The sequence below is a fragment of the Plectropomus leopardus genome, chromosome 6 (assembly GCF_026936395.1).
Source record: "Plectropomus leopardus strain MGB_pleo_1.0 chromosome 6, ASM2693639v1, whole genome shotgun sequence".
Lineage (NCBI taxonomy): Eukaryota > Metazoa > Chordata > Actinopteri > Perciformes > Serranidae > Plectropomus > Plectropomus leopardus.
In genome coordinates, this window is record NC_142181.1 from 3,269,470 (window position 1) to 3,275,943 (window position 6,474).

Consider the following 6,474-nt stretch of genomic DNA (forward strand, 5'->3'; position numbering starts at 1 on the left):
AACTTGTGCTTGTAGTGGAGTATTTTTAAATTGTGGAACTGCTATTTTTACCTAAAGAGTAACTAAACCCCCCACTTGTGATAAAAGTCTCAAAATGGGAAGGGCTGGGAGGGCAGCTAAGACACACCCAATCACCCATGCGTGCCACATCTCAATCCACAGTACCTCCCTGCCCCTCACACACGCACAAAGTAGTCAGTTAGTAAGAGTTTGGCACTTTGCATTGCCTTCATTTTTCAGTCCCAGAGGTTGCCACTTACCCTAAACACACTTTCTATCCTGCTCACAAAACATGATTCACTGCTGTCAAATTGATTACGTGTATATCGCATTTTTAAAACAGAATGTTTCATCTTTGGTCCATCTGGCTCTCTTTCGAGCTTGACTCATACCCAGGACTAAAAGTAAGGAATAACTGGCCTCTGCTTTTTCAATTTGTGCCATTCTTTTTTTAATTTTTTATTTTTTCTGTTGGTCTTTTTGGCTGCCTTTTTTATGGGAATGCAATATTAAAATGCTGGAGAACATTTTTTTTGTATATACCAAGGAAGCTTTGGTGTATTATGGATACCATACAAAAAACAAATACTACTGTTGAGTGATGAATGTGTGGATTGAGCAAGTAGATGGTCGTCTCTCTGTGTTAGTCGTCTGCTGGAGCCGTCCTGACTGACAGCTGCCTCGGCTGTTGCCTCAGAGGCAGTGCACATTACCTGCCCTCCAAAAATACAGTCTGAAGACCTCCAGGCACAAAACTCTTCTTCCTTCTTTGAAAACAAAAAGTTCCCCTTCAGTCCAGCCCTTGGGCTCATCTTTAGACAGAAAGGCCCTGTCCCCTGGAGCCATCCTCTCCATACTGCAGATATCTTAAGTTAAAATAAAAAGAGTTAATGCATAAAGAGAAACTGCCTACTTTTTCTGTAAATGACCTTTTCTTGACCAACAGTTCAACAGTGCACAATCAACCCACCTGAACTCTTAGAAATGCATCTATCCCAAGTGAGGGGCCTGTCACATGTGGATAGTTTGGACAGACATGTATTACCGTACAAGTCTTTTTAATGAAAGGCACAAATACAGACAACTCTTTGTTCTTAAACAGAGGCCACACTGGAAACTTAATTTTTAGAGCCAGAAACTGACCAAGCCATCTCTGAGTCACTTGTGTTGTTCAATATTCCTCTCAGACCCTCTTAGTCATGTTTCCAGCCATAAAACCTGACATAAAGCTGCACCAATCGATATTTTATGTGAACAATGGAACAAACCATTATTTGTAATGTGACAGGGGTCACTTGTAGTGTTGAACCCAGAGAGAATTATCACTGGACTCTGCACTTTCCCTCTGCTCTGCACAACTTTTTGGTGTCTTTGAGCTCATTGTTTCGGTTTTACAGCCTGTGTTTTTTTTGTTTTGGTTCAGTCTCCCAGCTCTCATCAGCCTCATTTAGGAAAACAACGTTAAAGTGTCTTTAGACAGATACAATGAACAATGAACTACAATCAACTCTCTTTGATCCATTTTTAGGGTTTCTCAGATTTCTTAATCTTAATCTTGTTAATAAGAGGGGAGAACATACAAAAACATTAAAATAACATCAATCAAATTAAAATACAGATCCAGAGACACACCTTGGAAATGTTTTTAAAAAAAGCCACGTAATTGTTTAATACTGTGCAATAATGACAAAAACTGTCTCCAAATGTGCTTCCTTGAGTCAGCATTTCAGCATTTTCTCCAGCTTTTTACTCACTCAATCTTGTAACATAGCTAAGATGTTTGGCAGCAACATCATGAAATACTTATTTGTAGTTTAAAAAAGAAAACAAGTTGAGAAAACTTAAAAGTTCAAGCACATTACCTTCAACAAGATTTAAGGTTTTGAATTTATCCAACCTGGAACTTTTATTTCTGATAAGTTACTCTTAAGTAAAGAAACTCAGACATGTCTAATGTACCCACTATGAATTCACAGCTTAAGAATTTGCTCTGATTTATTTTCTTTGTCATTTTGGCTTTTATTGTATGAAGGTTTTAAATGTACTGATAGCTGTGATGATATGCAAAAATTAAAATGTGTCCTTTTTCTCCGTTTGATTCCCAGAACTCCAGTGTGTTACACAGTGAGGTGCAGGGAAGTGGTCTTTCTTGTTTTTGGTTTCCAGAGAGAAGACCATGTGAGAAACGTGTATAAAAAGACACTGAAAAGAAGGATTTCTGGACAGTTTTTAACAAAATGCATTGCATGCTGGGAAACATAAGCTACTAGGATAACATTGATTCTTAATGACTTAGTTTGATGGACATTTAGTCAACTGAAAGTGGTAATTAAACAATTTAAAATTCACAAACTTTTCTAATTACACTGTGTTGAAATCAAAAGAAAAATTAATTTACTGTAAAGTGTTGTGTAATTTAACAGTACAAAGGATAAAGTAAACACAGAGTGAAAACTATTTTTCCTGCATTCTCCAACTCAAGAGCACAACTTAAAAGAACATTATGGTTCTGTAATGAATCCCAGATTAAAATTCAAAATTAATTAAAGTCCTTCACTTTAATTGAAACAAGACTTTCATCATTTGTTGGCACAAGTTTAGGATAACGTGCAAAAATGGCATGAAAAAGAAACGGTCTGGTATGTATTCCAAAGCTGCATTAAAAAATCAGAGTAAAATATGTTGTCCAAAATCATATAAAAAAGCGATAGTATAGTATGTCCTCCAAAATGTTAAAAGATTTCATAGGAGAGCATGTAATACAAAATTATATAAAAAAGTCATACTCAACATCATTACACAAAATCACATAAAAAGTGATAGTATAGTATGTCACCCAAAATATTTCTCTTGTTGTGTTTCCTGTTTTATTTTGTATTTTCCCTCCTCCTGTGTCATGTCTGGTTTTACTTCCTGTCTTTGTGTGTTTCCCTGAGTCATTTCCCCTGCCTTGTTTGTCCCCTCTGGTTAGTCTTTCCTGCACACCTGTTTCTGTTTCAGTCTCGGTGGCTTCACGCCTGTGGCTGCAGCACAGCTTCATCAGCTGGCCTGTGTTTCCCTGCTGGTCCTGCGTCCACCTGCCCAGGTCTGTGTCATTGTTTTGTTTACTTCCTCACGCATATCTATACCTGTGTGTTTCCTTTGTCCTCTGTCAGTTAGTCTGTTGTTGTTGTTGCAGTGTGCTGCCATGTCCCTGCTGTTCACCCTGCTGTATCCTGCTGTGTTCCTGCTGTGTCCTCACTTATCTGGTTGGTTTCAGTCCAGGTTTTCTTCATGTGTCTTTTGTACTCTGTTTGTTGTTTTTGGACATTAGAGGCATTAAAGGCTCACCTGTTTGTGTGGTTTGTGTTCTGCATTTGGGTCCCCCCTCACCTCACTCCTTCACAGTACACTAAGTCATCACAGGTTGCAGCAAAAACTGAATATGTCATGAAAAAAACTTCTTAATACAGCATGTCATCAGACATCAAGATAAAAATCTTAGTATTATCTAGCATCAAACACCAAGAAATCTGCTGGAAAAAAGGGCATAATTTTGTATGTCTTTTAATAAAAAAATGAAAAAAATGTCATGGTAGAGTCTGACATAGAAAATCATGAACAAACATAGTAAAGTATTTCTTCAAAAATGCTGTACTATAGTATCTCGTCAAAAAATCATGAGAAAAAAACATGAAAAAATGTGAAAGTACACTGTTGTCAAAAATCATGAACAATTTTCATAGTACAGTATGTTGGCAAAAAATCACACAAAAAAACCCATCATACTATAGTATATTGTCAAAAATGTTGATTAAAAGACATTCTTAAATATGTGGTTAAATGTCATGAAAAAACACCACACCATAGGATGTCATCATACATTTTGGAAATAGGTCATACTGTATCATGTCATCAAAAATCTTGAAAAAAAGTATATTATGTCGTCACAAATCAAAAAAAACGACAGTGTAGTATGTCATTGAATATCATGAAAAAAAGTGTTTCATCAAAAATCATTAAAAAAGAAGCAATACTAAGTATTTTGTCAAAAAATGACAAAACACCATACTAAAATCTGTGGTGAAATATGACAAAACACCGTACAATTGTATGTTGTAGAAAATCATGACAGAACATCATACTATACTTTGTCGTCCAAAATCATGAAAAAATGCATAGTATAGTGTGGCGTTTTTGGCCATTTTTTCAACATGCTAAATTATGATGTTTTTGGCCTTTTTTTCCCACATTGTATACTATGACATGACTGCAAGCTGTAATATGTTGTTTTCAGCCATTTATTTTTTTGTTTTTGGCCCTTTTCTGGTCTTTACTTCTACTTTGTATGGTAACACGTGTCTCTGCAAGGTATAATATGTAGTCTGCCATTTTTACATGTCAAAATCTGACATCTTTCAACATACTATACCAAGGCCTTTTTTGGCCAGTTTTTGACATGCTAAATTATGACAGTTTTGGTGTATTTGGGTCTTTAGTTCCACTTTGTATAGTATCAGGCATCTCTACAAGGTATAATATGTCATTTTCAGTCATTTTTATAACTTAAACTTAAACTTAAAGTTTGACATTTTTTGACATAGTGCACTATTGTGTTTTTGGTCATTTTTTGGACATGCTAAATTATGTTTTTGGCCCTTTGTTTCCTTTTTTCCACTGTGTGTTATATGACGCATCTCTATAAGGTATAATAAGTCGTGTTCAACCAATTTTATGACATGTCAAAATTTGACATTTTTTCAACATACTATACTATGGCTTTTCTATCCATTTTTTTGACATGCTAAATTATGAAAGGGTTTTTTAATGGCTTTTTTTCCACATTGTATACTATGATGCATATCTACAGACTATGATATGTCACTTTCAGCCATTTTTATGACTTGTCAAAATTTGACATTCACAAAAAAAAACAGGTTTGATGATGCCCGTCCTCCCCCCAAGCTCCTCTCATGACTCCCCTCCCCCTGCTTAATCACCTCAAACTTCATCGCCCATTCCTCTCCCCCTACCTCCCTTCCCACCACCTTTCATCCCCCATCCGCCATCCTCACCCTGGTTTTTCCGCCACAGGTCGCCCTGTGAAAAACTTCATGCCTAAGAAGAAACACCCCAAAACACAGTGAGTACAGACCAGTGGCTTTGACCTCACATGTCATGAAGTCACTGGACAAGCTCGTCCTGAGGCGCAGTCGTCGAGCCATCATTGGACCCCCAACAGTTCGCTTACCAGCCCCGTATCTTTGCACAGGGCTTATACTCACCCGGAGGAGGCAGGCAGCACTGTGAGAGTTTTGCAGTGCCTTTAACACCATAAAACCTCAACAGTAAGATGCTGGACATGCAGGTGGATGCTCCACTAGTGGTCTGGATTAACAGCTACCTCACAGGGCGCCCACAGCACGTGAGGCTGCAGTGTTAGACACCATAGTGAGCAGCACTGGGGGACCACAAGGGACGGTTATGTCTCCCTTCCTGTTCACACTCTACACGTCAGACTTCAGATTCAGCTCTCGGTCCTGCAGAAGTTTTCAGGCGACTCTGCCATCGTGGGCTGCATCAGCAGGAGTCAGGAGGCTGAGTACAGAAGAGTGCTGGACAGGTTTGTGGAGTGGCATTGACTAAACCACCTGCAGCTCAACGCCACAAAGTCGAAGGATTTGGTGGTTACCTGGGCGTCCATATGGAAATCAATCTGGACTGGACTAAAAAAGGTGCTGTGTAGAAGAAAGGTCAGAGCCGCCAGCATTTTCTCAGACTCAAATCCTTCAGTGTCTGCAGAACCACGCTGCAGATGCTCCATCACTCGGTGGTGGCCAGCATCATCTTTAAGACTCAATAAGCTCATCAGGAAAGCTGTTTCTGTGGAACTGGAGTCTTTAGTGGAAATATCAGAGCGGAGGATGCTGAGGAAACTGCTCGGTATAATGCACAACATCTCTCACCCCTGCACGCCACGTTGGACCTCAAAACGCCGCAGGAGGTCTTTTCTACCTGTGACAATTGAACTCTACAACTCCCCCTCATCCTGCAGGAAGGAAAACTGAAGTATATTTTGTGCAATAGTACTTTACTTATGTTTTCGTACAGTTCAAAACTCCATGTGCATTATTACTTTTTACTTTTAAACATTATTATTAGACACTTTGTATTTTAGTTTCACTTATCTTATGCACTGTATTTTTGGAGCAATCTGGAACAAGAATTTTCTTCGGTATTAATAAAGTTCTGTCTTATCTTATCTTATCTTATCTTAAAATGTCACAGTATAAAGTATGTTGTCAAAAATGACCCCAAAACATTCTTGTATAATATGACATCAAAAATAACTCCAAACTGTCATAGTCTTGTATGTATCAGAATCTGAATATTTTTATTGTCATTGTAGAGATGAATACAACAGAATTCTTTTGCACTGCTGAGCGGAGATCAATACAACAAAAAAGTGTATAAGATAAAATAATAGAGAAAAAA

General features: G+C 37.9%; 1 long non-coding RNA gene across 1 annotated transcript; it reads left to right on the forward strand.

Moving 5' to 3' along the window:
* Nucleotides 1-2,917: 2,917 nt before the first annotated feature.
* Nucleotides 2,918-6,248, forward strand: LOC148189293 (uncharacterized). Its single transcript, XR_015776754.1, has 4 exons — nucleotides 2,918-3,085; nucleotides 3,179-3,248; nucleotides 5,074-5,122; nucleotides 5,252-6,248. It is a non-coding gene; the product is annotated as an uncharacterized LOC148189293 (long non-coding RNA).
* Nucleotides 6,249-6,474: the final 226 nt, after the last annotated feature.